Here is a 14,746-nt window from a genome sequence, read left to right as displayed (position 1 = left end):
TTTCTATCATTTACTAAACATAATGGTACATCACAGGCCATTCATACAAACAAACTTCCTTCTTGTGCATCATTTTTTGCTCAATACACATATTTCGTCCGGTTTTATTGTAAAATTGTTGTAAGACTACTGTTAGTTTTCAAATATATTTTATTGCCTTTATTTTCCGTCACCTATATTTAATTCGGTTCTAAGATGTTTCCCCCAAGAATTTTTACCTTTGGAAGTTTGCCCCTCATAAATATATCTTCTCAAATATAATTTAACAAGCTTCAATTTCAAGAGATTAAAACTATAGAGACAAAATAAAGGAATTATGAGAAATAAGGGCTGCTCCTAATAAGTGCCTTAATCATTTGTAAGGGAGAGGGCACTCACAATGAAATCTCTTGCTTGGTTGGGCAGTATTTTTAATTTCCGTCGCCAGCCCAATGCTTGTAATTTACGCAGTCAATGATCCCACTTTCTGCTTAAGAAATTGATATACAGTCTTCATCATCGAAGTGCAAGCTGTCGAATAGGAAGAAGTGATCCTATTCCTACATTCCTTTAAAATATACCTTGCTAGCGAGTGAAGACAACTTCTTCATACAAAGAACTTCAAGTGAAGGAAGGCCCATTTCAAGCCAGAAAAAGCATAATACCATTATGAGGGCTAAAATTCCTGGAGCGAACCTTCCAGTCACCATTTAATCCAACTAAATGTATTCAAATATCCCCGGCACAAAAAAGGATAAAATGCAAAATAGTATATTATATACCAGCTGATAGATTGACAATAATTAGAAATACCAAGTTCGTAATTAAATAAGACATTTTAAGATGAAGAGATTGAAACTTGTATAATTTACTTATATAAGTTGCAGCTTGTACTCAGCATATACTTTAGAGCTAAACAATATTTTAAAAATATGTACATATATGTCCCAATATTAAACAAATATATTTGATTAAAATATCATTTCCTTTAAGAATAAAAAAGTTGTTAAAGATTCAAGTTTTTTTTTTTAAATATGGGAAAATGATGTTATTAAGTAGGCTACATAATATCCAAAACTAAACTCCCTTTTGAAGAATCATAATTAAATAAATATAGGTAGATAGTTTGATAATTTAGTTAGCAAACAAACAAAAAAATATGCAGTAACTAATATTGAATTTATGGGACACAGGTGTCCCCTAGATTCAAAAGTTATTATACGATGGAGCATGTGTTTGCAGTTTATTATATAGACAGGATGGTTTTTTTTAATCAGGAAAATTAAGGACAATGTATATTACAATTTATTTGCCAAAATTCATTCAGCAATTCATAAACCTTACGCGTAACCCCCATTTGAGAGCCACTGTCCTAGGATACAGAACTTAAAGCTTTAAAACAAAGTGGTAAAACGTAACTGTTATTCCTGATCGTACTGATATTTTAATCACACATAAGATTGCCTTTTATTTATATCCGTACAGATGACTTCACTTGATCATTTTTATCTCATTAACCATGACGTCCGTAACTTAAGCTTTCCTTTGCAGAATTCAACTTGTTCATTCATTGTTTATGGAGGACCTGCAGTTAGTTATAGCGTAATATTCAAATATACTCAACCCCCCTTGCGGACAATAATAGTGTCATTACGATAACCACTTTTTACAAATTCATACATATAACTTCTTTAAAATGAATGGTCCCTTTTCAAGACAACTGGGAAAATAAAATAGCTTGAGTCATGGATAGGTGACTTTTTTTTTAAATGAATCAAAATGACATCTAATCAAAACTGAGGAATGGTTCAAAGTTTTTTTATTTCCTATACTTTAAATATTTGGATAAGACAATAACATGGAATACCTATATTGTACCAAAAGTTATACATCTTTTACGTGTTACTCCTTTTCAAGGTGATATTTTGAAGATAATTTTTGATATTGAAAGTAATATTTTCAATTAAGTAAAAAGATACATTTATCTACCAAAAAATTACAAAAACTCCGAGAAATTTGGTGGCCTATGAGTTATTCATTTTTCAGTTCTATGGAAGTCTTTGAATCTCTATGGGATCGGTCTACTACGGCATAATCATAATTTTTGGAGTATTTATCTCAACAAGTTTCTTATCAAACAAGGCCAAAATTATAAAAGTGATCCCTGCAATAGAGTGTCCAAAATTTAAAAATAAAGCTCTGCACTAAATGTGTATCTCGTGTACTATAAGGGAAATCGGTTTATGCTAGATAGCGTTAGAAAGATAAGATTTCCTCCTAAAAAACAAATTCAAACAGTTTTGTTATTATTTGACTCAGATTTGTTTGAATGGTCAAAGATGGACACCAGCAAAGAGAAAATACGCCATATTTTACCATTTTTATTCAAATTAGGAGCTGAAAATGTAAATAGTGTGTGTATGGTTCTGATACTATAACAGCCAATCACGCAATATTTTGGTTTTGTGGATTACGTCTTGGTTATTTTGATTTCCAAGATGCAACCTACTCTGGAAGCCTTGTTGATAAAAATGGGGATAAAATAATGGAACCGGTCTAGAGCGTCCGTCAAGCAAGGACTGTTTTGATTGCCAAAGAGGTTAATGAGAATGTATATTTTTTTTCAATCATTTTTCTCATTTTCTTGATTTTTGGTTACGATTTCTTTTGAGTTAACGCACCAGATTGGACTTTTCAAGTATTCTTGACAAAATCCATATTTCTTATTCTTAACCTATGTGTTGTGTCGGTCCATATTTAGAGATGAAAACTGGTGTTCTGTCCAGTTCAGCCTCAGCTCGGTCCATATTTAGAGCTGAAAACTAGCGTCCCGTCCAGTTCAGCCTCAGCTCGGTCCAATACAAGTGATACATATCAGTTCTAAAACTTATAAAGACGTCACTCATCTTTATTTTTTTAATTCCGATAATTTTTATGTCAAAGATGCAATACGATAGGGCAGGCAAGTTGTCGAAAATGTGGATAAAGTAATGGAAATCGTTTAAGAACTATTTTGATTGCAAAGTGGATACATTTTATTAAACAAGAATATAAAAAAATCCATTAAAAAAACTAGATTTTTTTTTACTACACCTTATATTATTAAAAATATATAAAGGATTCAAAAAGAATATGCAATATGTATAAATTGTTGGTTTCCAACCGGCATAATATTCTTTATTTGCATAGATATACATAATTTCATAAATTTAACCATTGTTTTCTTTTAAAATGGATATACAGCAAATGTATATCACTTTAAATTCAATTAAATATTGCATATTGTGTTTATCATCAAAGCTATTAATATTAAAAAAAAATAACTTCAATAAGCTATTTAAAGTTCCTAACTTAATAAATATGATTACCGAGTTATCCATTAAAATGTGAACACTGAATTTTAAAATTCTATAATTTATTAATTAACAATAGTGTTTCAACAACATTTATACAATAAATAGATGTGTGCCTGAGCTCTCTTAATCATTAATGTAGCAGCCCTTAGCGACAATGTTGGCTTCCAGGCGGCGGTAGAAGGCCTGACATTTAGTGTGGATATAGTCTTCTGCCATAGGGCCACGGTGCTGCCTGACAGTGGCTTTGAGGATTTCAGTGTATGGATGACGTACACTGTAGGGCTTCCCCTCGGCATACACCCAAAAGGTGTAGCTTAGTTGGCATCAGGGCTTTAGGGAGGTCAAAAGTGTCAAAAAAATAAATCAAAAAGTGTTAAAAAGACTCATTCAAAAAAGTCTTGTAACTGAGGAGATGTTTTTTTTTTCATTGCTGGTTTCAAAATTGGTCTCTTCACCCTCACAAAGCTCTTTCCACCCACTTTTGTTATAGTTCTTTGGAGAGTCTGGTGTGAAATCCCAAGATCTCTTGCATGGCCTCTTATGGACTTGAGTGGATTGGGCTGGGCTGTTTTCTTTAATTCTTCCGGGTCCAGTTTGGTCTTTTTGACCGAACCCTTCTTCCTCTTCAACGAATCCAATTTTGCAGACACCCAATTGCTTGGAGTACACGAATAGAAATTCGTCAATCACATTCAAGTATATGAATAGATGAATATTTTTGAATAGGCCTTCCTTTAGATTAATACAGTTTTTATTTTATTTTCCAAACCTTTTATCATGATTCTTTACACGGCATTATTTCACTAGCCCAACAATTTAAACTATATTGTGTTGACAGCTGTCTTTTTTCTGCTTTTAAAACTAAGAGAATATAATATTCATTATTGATCAAATCTGATCATCCATTAATCAGTGTTCTGATTTTTGATGGATTGAATTAGCTCCTCTTAAGCTGTGAAGAAATGGCTGATTACAACCAACGGATTTTGATCTTCTTTTTTTTGGACGAGAGGTTGCAATATACAATAAAGTTTAATTCTTGAGAAAAGAACATTTAAGTATTAAGTACGTATGCTCATGATATGAGTAGAGTAACCCTAAGTGGTTCCAACAATTCCGTACTAATCATCCACTATGAGCTTCTCCCATCCAGTAAAATACTCTATTAAAACCAGATTAAAGTAGGTGAGCGACCATGAGCACCCAGAATTGGCCAATAGAAAGGTTGTTATATTCCATCAAGACAACTCCAGGCCACACATCTTTAACACACGTACCAGAAGCTCTGAGAGCTTAGATGGGAGATCATATCATAGCTGCCGTATAGTCTAGACCTGGCGCCAAGTGACTTATCACATTTTCAAGCATTTAAAAAAAAAAAAATTGCTGGAACAAAACTTGTCTCAAGAGAGGCTTGTGAAAATGAGCTGGGACGAAAACTTCTTCAATCATTTATGAAATCACCTATAAAGTAGACAAAAGTTATACAACAAAATAGAGTATATTTGATCTAAATCGGAGATTCATTACTATGTTAATTTTATTGACAAAGAAAAAAGGGAAGAAACGCTCAGAGCTTTCTAATTTTACCTATTAAATGGAATATCTCTTTTTTTCTAATAGATATTTTTATTTTCTCTAAATCTTAAACGATATATGATAAAAATTTACTGCGCAAGAGATGAAAATCGCACAAATACACTATTTTAAAACAATCATAATTACATTGGGGAAAAAATAATCTTGATACATGTTTTCTTTTCAAACTCATTAGCTGCTTGTAAATAACTAATAAAATATCATGAAGGCTAAGCTGCTTTCCTCTTTAACTTTCTGAAAGACGACAGTTTCCACCTTCATTTTCAGTTTCTTATTTTACATACTGAAAATTCCTTAGGATTTAAGAGTACAACTCCTTTTATATAAATGAGGAAAATAATGAAATTTACTGCTTGTGTCAGGATCCATTATAACCATAATATATTTTATCTAAACTATGTAGATGCCTATATATATATAGAAGAAAAAAGCTTCCAACATCTAAAAAATATATGTATAGTTAGTTATACATATTTTTTTTTCTTATTCTGAAAAAATTATAAATGGAATGAGGTTGGTTTTTTACGTGTTTGGTGGGCAGATGTTTCCTCTCCAAAAATGTTAATTTAATTATAAAGAGCTTTTAATTGGAAAACGTGTAGCAAATATTCTATAAATATATATACAGGGTGTAACAGTGAAAACTAGGGCTTCAGATTTCCGGATTTGTCCAGCATTTATGATGACGAAATAGGAAAAGTTTTTTTATAGTAAAATATAAATATACACGTTTCACAAATTAGACAAAACAACGCCATGATGTCAACTAAAGAACATTTCAAACCTATGATCTTTTCAGAGACAGAAATCAGGTGCGCTGTTGTCATGATTTTGTGAACAACGATATAGATATTAGCAATGCTGTTGTCTCAAAGATGAAATGGGTTGACAGGAGAAGGGCTCTGTTCCCTACCACACCACCAAAACGAGTCAGGAACACTGATAACACTGGGTATTTAAGGATATTTGGCCCCCTAGTTTTCCCAACATTAATCCGATTTTTTCTAGAGCTATGTTGACCTTTGCCTAAAGTAGCTCCAGAAAAAAACGGATTCATGTTGGGAAAACTGGTTTTAATCGTGCTCCTACTTAAACAATGATTTAAATAGTGTTTGATATTGAGAATATCACTACACCCACTGTAGGGTTCCAGTGGGTATTGTTCTTATCATGATAATGAGGTAAAATCCAGAAATATCAAGAAAATTAATTGACGAGGACAGTTGTCTCGAATAATATGCAAGATCATATGTTATGAAATTTGAAGGCACATAAGTTAACATAAATATAAATGTACATATTTTATAAACAAGCATTGGAAAGAACAAGGCTAATTGATACGAAATTGGAACTTTCAAAATGACATGGGTAGTGATGGGATTTTTGTAAGAGTGTAAGGAAATGGCTGGAACGAGGCACATGGTACTACCGCATTATACCTTTGTTAAAACTAACTACCTTTTATATGATTTTGGTAAGAGAAAAAGAGTTACTGCTATAAAGAGGAGAACCTTTTACATTTAAATTAGTATTAGTGCAGTGAAAATATCAAATTTATATTTTAAATTATATATAGTTATTTTATTATACATCTTTAAAACCATTTACACCAATACTTACTTCAGGGGAGAATTTAACACAACGTCGACATATCAATAGACTTGAGTAGTTTTGTAATAAAAAAAGTACCATTAAAAATTAGAAAAGAAAAAACAGTTCCTGCGTGTATTTTGCATTCTTTTTTGTGCAGTATTTTATCGGTCATCGTGGTGTTAACATCTCACTCTGAAGTATGCATAATTGCCTACCTTTGGTGTAAATTGAGTCAAAAATGCATTATAAAATAAATATGTAGTAACCATGTTTTGACATGGAAGGTGGTTCCCCTGATCAGTAGTGGTACCAGAGGGAGTCAGGTAGTGAATAAAGAAAAGTATAATAATAACTAAGTGTGTTTACTATATTTTCATAAACTAAGTCTCGTAAAGACCCGAGCACCCGAGAAATCATAGGAAATAGAAAAATTAAGGGCTTACAATATGTTGATAAAGTCTATAAATCGCTCTGGTTTGCAGATTACATAACAACTATCATGAAGGGCTCTACGGAGACCTTAACAAGCTCGATTAAACAAGTATTTCTCACACTAAAGAGGTTTAATAAAACTCTAAACTCAAAGTTAATCTCAAAGAAACAGTGGTCCTCACGTCTGAAGAGTTAGCTATGAAGGCAAAATTTCAACATCTCAAGTTCTCCACGTCGTCTTGGCTTCTGTGTGTCTAAATTGAAACATCCTTACCTGCTGGAGCTATAAAAATAAATAAGTTATTAATTTTGTCAAAACAATAAAAATTAAAAACTTATATTCATTACTTTGCCCCAATCTTTTAGATAAAATTAAGGTCTAGAACTCCATAATGATCCCAAAAGTAATTTACCAAATGAGGCACACTCCTTTTCAGAGAGGATATTTGCAAATAATGTACAAGATTCGAGAGGACTTCTTAAGGAATCAAAAGAGACCGTATATTGCAAAGCCAGTAAGAGGCTCCCATAAAAGACTGAGACTAGGTTACGTAATCCCGAATCAAGCTGGAAATCATTGATTCTCTCTTGGTTTAATAGGTTGATTCTTGGTGAGGATTTCTGGGCACTTACAATTAAAAAATATTTATACAAACAGTTAGGCTACCATCTAAAAGAACGAATCCACATAGGTCCAAGAGAGTTATGCAAAGTAAACCAAATCAGTGGACACTTTATGGCAGAGAATGACCTACTCTTGGAACTCGATTATTCAAATAGTTTTCCCGTTATTTGGTCCACATGAGCCCCTAAATTACCTTAATAAATGATTAAATCAAGACGAACTAATCAAGTCTGACGGACTCACCTCTTTCGGACAACAGAGATATCACCAAAAACAAACTCTCACCTCATAATTAAAGTTGATAATTCTATAGACAAAAACGCGTGCAAGGAGAAGGGGGGAGAGAAAGACTTATGGTATCATTGTTTAAAATATTGATGTGATTATCAGCTCCCTGCTTTATTATGATTTTTGAGTGTATAACGATATTGGCAAAATGTTTAATGAAGATATACTACGTTTAGTTGACTTAGACGTTTTTTATCCGTTACAGTAGATTTGAAAACGTCACACTCCATGAAATTGTAATTCATTATGAACCACATTCTCAGAATAATAACTAATGAAACGACAAAGTAGAGTATTTCGAAATATATTTGAAGTTCCAAGTTTAAAAAAGAAGGCTTAAATTAAATATAATCTACATACTAAAAATAAAACCATCATACATTTATGTTAAATATACTAAATTAAACAATTGTAATCATATAACTAACAATAACAATAAATTATAAATACAGAAGAATGAAATAATAGATTGATCCAAATAATATTTTCTTGTTCTGACATGAATTCAGTTAAATATGTCATAACTTTAGGTCACAAAACACAAGCCAGACGTGGAGTTTAATCAAACAGATAATCACCCCTTTTTCTTCATGTGGAAGTTGCTATATACAATTGTGCACAGGATAGATATATCTCTACCGATGAGATCTAAATAATTATTAATAATGAAGTAAATGTCAAAATCATAAAATTAGACAATAAATATACTAATAAAAAAATGTTAGAATTAAATCCATCGTAAAGATTTAGTGCAAAAGCTAATTATATAGTACTGTCTGGCGATATTACTCCTTATTAAAGGTATAAAAAAGACCCCCCCCTGTTATTTATGCTTGTACAACAGCATACTATTATCATGAAGGATGCGTACAGTTGCTAATTATAATGCCACACTTAATAACTACCCCCGTTGTTGTGACTATTTAAGCAGTTGTTTTTATCTTTTATAAGTTTTCTGAATACCATTTCTTGGAGCATATCAACCATAGCTAATCCTTAAGTGATAAAAAAGTAATATTTATTGACTATGTAATATTGAAAAACCTAATGATCATACCCAAGTCTTTATGTGAAGAGACTAGTGTCAGACAAACTAGTTGCTAACCATCCAAAGCTACTACTCCCGTTGTTGTGACCATTTAAGCACTTGTTTTTGCAATTTAATGAGTTGTGTATCATAATTCTTGATAATTTTAGCTAAAATAGAATCATATTTTATGATTACATTTAAAAAAAAAATGAATACTTACTGTTAGATGGTACAAAATTCAAAGTTATATTTCGTAATTTTGTGTGGATGACTCTAAACATACTGAAAATTATCTTAACTTCACAATGGGGGTATTTCTATAAATTACATCATTACCAACATCCTCCATTAATTTAATGATGGTTCCTCGGGAAGAGAAGAATTTACCCGTGTATTTCTGCCTAAATTTTTTGAACGTAGAATGATTAGCAATGGATAAGGTTACATTATGAATAAGCATCTTTGTGAGATCAAAGTTAAAGTCTGACTTGATATATTCATCGTTAACTTGATTTTATAGATGAATATCCATACTCTTGTTATGAGATGAGGATAATAAGTGGCGTGTAATTCTAGACAGGGGACTAAAGGCACATTTATATCAATAAATCCGACAAGCCATCTGTTTCTCATCCTGTAAGTATTTTTCAAATTCCTAGGCTACCATTTTCAGAAATCCAGACAGAAGGCGACGTTATTTTAGGCATTTTATTCAGTTCTCTATCGACTATCAGCATCTAATATTATATTAATATTGAATAATGAAGGCAGGAATAATAACGTTCTTGATAGAAGAAGATGTATATTACTTAATCAATGATGCCATAATTATTTCTTCTCTTCTCCTTGCACGCTTTTGTATTCTTACCAAAATTATCAACCTTAGTCATAATATTTCCTGGTAAAAGGTCACGTTTTGAAGCATTGACAGAGCTCTAAAGATAAGCAAAGCTGTTGTGAACCCAACATTACTTTGCCTTTGGAGATCCCAGTAGATCATTTGAAATTGTAATACCAAGGAGTTTAAGGCATAACATCTTCAGAGAATTGATGAAGAAACGTTTACTTCATAGTCAATATGCTCTTGATTCTATTCTGAATAATGCAAAACGTATTTTAAACAATCCCTTCACAAACTCGCATCAGAAGCTATTTCGATACCAATTGGAGACAGGCTCTCTCTATACGAATTCCAAAGACACACAGGAAGATTAAAGAAAATGATGTTTCTATTAAAATAAAGTGGAAACGTCCTCTCACCTCTTCGTGGGTTGCTGGTAGTTATCGGAGATACGGGAAAAGAAAGGATTAAGGAAGGCTACGGAGTAACAGTGAAGGAGAGGGACTTGCTTTTCTTGATGTCTCCAGAAGCTGACGAAGACATGAAGATAAAGACACTTATTACGGGCTTTAATTTGAATGTTTACAGAAATAAATGCCTCAAAGTCCAGTTAAACAGTTTAATAATACCAGAATGGATTAAGGAATAAATGTGCGCATGCACACTGCTTCGTTACCCCTGTCACAAGTAGCGTTGTATTGGTCCTTATTTATTCGATCTAGTCCATTCCAGTCTTAGGACCGGTCCTTAGGACTGTCTATAATTGGGACCGGTCCTTATTTGTCTGTCCTTGGAATGTTCCATAAAATGATTTCTTTCATTAAAATCCAAACAATTTATATTGTTACATAATGATATAGTTTATTCTATTATATAACGGAATAATTAAAAAAAAAGAAGGAAAAACAGACGTCAGTAGGGATAGATTTTGGTTTATTTAAGGCCCAACAAGTGGGATTGGACTGTACTGCGATCCTTGGTCCGAAATAAGGACCGACACAACACTAGTCACAAGTATTGACAATTCCATTCCTTTTTATTATTATTCAGTGCTCTTCTTCTCTTCCATTTTTTTCTTTTATATATCAATGAAATGATCTGTTTTATATAGGAGGGGGGAAGGGAAAAGAAGAAGGGGAAAAAAAATCTGATCAATTTTGTAATTGTTCATTATTGGAGTGTGAATTATATATCTTACACACCCCAGATAATCAAAAAGTTGTTAGTATTTTTTTTTTTTTTTAATGATTATGATGTATTTAAATTTCACTCTATATATGTGAATTGATGAAAAATTTGAGCAATTTTCAAGTTTGTATCTCATCCATTTTTTGATTAAAATGTTATTTTCAGATTGCAATACGGAGAATGTCGCGAACATGATATTTACAATTGATATTGCTTTATCTTTCTGAAACATAAATAGGTGTCATGGACACTAAAAAAAAAGACCCAAGCTCCACAAATATACTGTATGTCCAAAAATTGATGGTGGTATTACAAAATATCCGTTTTATTGTAAATTATTTTTGGTCGGAATAAAATGAAATTTGACTGATACAATCATTAGGCAATATTAAATTTTTCTGATGCAATAATGTTCGATGATGGCATCATACATCAGTATAAAAGGGCTCCGAAAACACCACAGGATGTTAGTTGAAATTCAATATATGAAATGGAGAGAAAGCACTCTTTGGAGACCAGGGTCAAGGCTGTTGGCATGATAGAAGGTGGATCAAGCTAGAGAGACGTTGCTCAAAGGTTACAGATTCCCTCAGGACCATTGAGAATGGGTGTAAGAGAAGGAAGGATGGACAAACCCTTGCAAATCAGAAGGGGCGAGGAAGGAAGAAAAAAACTAGCAAAATTCCCAAACTGGTGATTTCAAAAATTTTGACTAAAAAGAGACAATCCACAAGGAAATTTGTAGCAAGATTGACTTCAAAGGTCAATATCCAATATCCAAGTTATCTGTCCACAACTACCTGAGGCACTGTTTGAATGTTTTGCCATACAAACCTCGTCTGCACCCCAAACTTTCAGAGGCCTCAATTATGTTGTGAGCGGAAACACTGGACTGCAGATGACTGAAAATGTATCTTCTTCAGTGTTGAAAGTCCATTTGAGCTATTTCATGGACCAAATACCCATACAACTTGGGGTTGGGCAAGGGATAAGGGAGATGTTGAACCCAATCCAACTGTAAAATTTCCTCTGAAAATTCAGGTTTGGACCGTTATCAGCCACAAGGCAGTGTCAGATCTTCACCTGATTCCACGAAACCAAACTGTGACGGTCGAGTACTACGTAACAGAGATCCTTAACAAGTCTCTGATGTCAGCTTTGTCTCGTGCTGAAGAAACTGGACCTCCTTTGAAGAACAAAATATTGTCTGACATATCAAGAGCCATTTTCCATCGGGATGGTGCCCCTGCTCACCACTCCAAAAAGACACAAAAGCGGTGTTCAGAGAACTTAAAATTCTATCTGGGGCAAAGGCACATGGCCGCCCAACAGTCCTGATTTATCTCCCATTGAAAATGTGTGAGCTTTGGTGCAGAGGGAACTCAATGAAAATGCGCCAGCAACTTCAGAGGATGAATTAAAAAAAAACTGACAAAATATTGGGAAAAAATTTCTCCAGATACTTTGAATAATCTGTATGAAGGGATGCCAAAACGCATAAAAAATGAATTAAGCATAAAGGTGGTCGTCATATTGGGAAGAAAATAAAAATTTTCGCCAAAAAATCACTTGTTTAGGTTATTTCATGATTTTTTTTAAAACACGCTCAATTTTTGGACATACTGTATATGAATATAAAAATAATCTCAATATTTTCCATGTACTAATTCTAATAGAAATGTAAAAGGTTCTCCTCTCTATATCAGTAATTCATTTTCACTCAAAAAGTCATATAACAGGTAGCTGATATTAACATAGGTATTTATTCAGTATTATCATATGTCTTGCTTCCGACTTTTCCTCTGTATTTTGTTAAAAAATATCAACTCCACCTATTAAATAAATAATAAAAAGAGGAAAGAGCACCCGCAACCACAATTTTTTCTTTTTTTAAATTACTAAACTTAGTTTTTTCATAACAGTCCCAATACCAATTTTTATTATACTAATTTGATTGGTATAATAAAAATTGGTCTGTATACCATATGTATATATAAAGTAAAAAATTAATTAGGTTTTTCTACTCTTCTTGTTTTTTTGTTCAAGGTTGTTTTTATCTTGACGCACCAAATATTTAATAGTGTATAGACAAATATTGCTCCAACAACAAAAAAAAAAAAAAACTCTAAATAAGTCTGTATTATAATATTTTAATATTATTTTTAAAACATAGGTATCATCGTAAATATATTTTTAAAAAGGGAAGCTCCTTTTTTTAAGGGTCTTCCATTGAAGAATATCCCTCTTCAGAACACAATATTTATCCAAAACAAGAATGAAAATCTATTTTTATATCGTACAGAGAACAACAAAATGTATTAAATTACCTAGTTTCAAACTAATTCTTAATTGTTTATTTAATTATTATTGTTTTTATAGTAGAAGGGTACTCTCCTGACATCCCATTTTCTACACAATATTTTTGGGAAATCCCATGTTTTTATAAAAATATAAACTTAATTCAATTGAAAATATAATCCATTTTATTAAAAAAAACTTGAACACAAATCAAGAAAATAAAAAAATCCCTATTAATTTGATTACTTTGTATATTTTGATATATATTGAAATCTAAACATATACTAACTCAATAATTTATGAAGGTGAATGCTTGAAATTAATTCATATTTTGTTAAATTAAAGGATACACAATTAGTTACAAGACAAAATAAATATGAGTTGAGAAGAGGATACTCGAATGTGATCAACGAATTTCCATTCCAAGGAGTTGGGCATCCGTTGGGTTGGGCAGGACGACCGTATATGCCGTCAGAAAGTCCAAAATATTGACGAGGAAGAAAGGCTTTGTCAAATAGGCCAAACTGGGTTCGGAGGAGTTAAAAAAACCAAAAAAAACTAGGCCAATCCCCTCAAGTACATGAGACAGGGAAGAGATCTAGTGGTTTTACAACAGACTGTCCATAGAACTATCAAAAAGTAGGTGGAAATAACATTGTGAGGGTGGAGAGGCCACTTTTGACATCAGCATTGTAAGAAACTCATTTCCCCTCCCCCCCTACTGCCAACCTCCTCAACTACATGTCGCGGGGAAGGCCTGCAGTGTACGTTGTCCAAAACCAAGGCCTTCAAAGCTACTTTCAGCCAGTACAAGGACGCCATGACAGATGACTACATCGGAAGCGGGTGCTATGCCTTTCGTTTCCGCCTGGAAGCCATCATTACCGCTAAGGGCGCCTACATTAATGATTAAGAAAGCTCAGATCCACATTTACTTATATTATTCATTTTGTTGAAATTCTATTGTTTATTAATAAATTATATCTTATTGAAGTTAAAATTCAAAGTGTTTGGCTTTTAATGGACCACTCAGTATACCTACAAGCCAATTTTTCTTAAACCTATTTGAGTCAATTAGTGGACTTTTATTAAAATTTATGCTATGACTTAAGATACATAAGAACTGTGGTTATAAATTATAATCTTTATTTGATTTAAGGAACTTTTGGCCTCAATATAGCCCCTTTGAATTAAAAACTGCCATTTTATGTTTTTTTTTATTGTGATGATCAATTTACGCTACTTTAAGTGATATTTGCAGTGCTTCCAGATGCTTAATCAGAAGCATTTGTGGATCAATTTTAACTACAATTCGTCAAAGAATATAAATTTTATCCACAGTCAATTATGAGATAAACCATTTTACATCAATATTTCAGCCCAGACAAGGTATTTCAGAGCGTAGACTGAAGTTTAATCGTTTTCAAATCAAAGAGCGATTTATTTCTGTTTCAACCTATGAACTGGGTTTTTCCAACTCCTTATTTATGAGTTGCACAAATATGATTTATGTAACT

The 14,746-nt window shown here is 32.5% G+C and overlaps 2 long non-coding RNA genes across 2 annotated transcripts in view; both read right to left on the bottom strand.

The window, feature by feature from the left end:
- LOC139906524 (uncharacterized) overlaps nucleotides 1–14,746 on the bottom strand; it is a 147,313-nt gene that overhangs the window by 33,629 nt on the left and 98,938 nt on the right. The window lies entirely within an intron of this gene.
- Nucleotides 8,717–9,969, bottom strand: LOC139906510 (uncharacterized). Its single transcript, XR_011782080.1, has 3 exons — nucleotides 9,123–9,969; nucleotides 8,930–9,069; nucleotides 8,717–8,867 (listed from the first exon to the last, which is right to left on the bottom strand). It is a non-coding gene; the product is annotated as an uncharacterized lncRNA (long non-coding RNA).

The sequence above is a fragment of the Lepeophtheirus salmonis genome, chromosome 10 (assembly GCF_016086655.4).
Source record: "Lepeophtheirus salmonis chromosome 10, UVic_Lsal_1.4, whole genome shotgun sequence".
In the NCBI taxonomy this organism is placed as follows: domain Eukaryota; kingdom Metazoa; phylum Arthropoda; class Copepoda; order Siphonostomatoida; family Caligidae; genus Lepeophtheirus; species Lepeophtheirus salmonis.
Note: the sequence above shows the minus strand (reverse complement) of the source record. Positions and strands in the feature narration are given on the sequence as shown.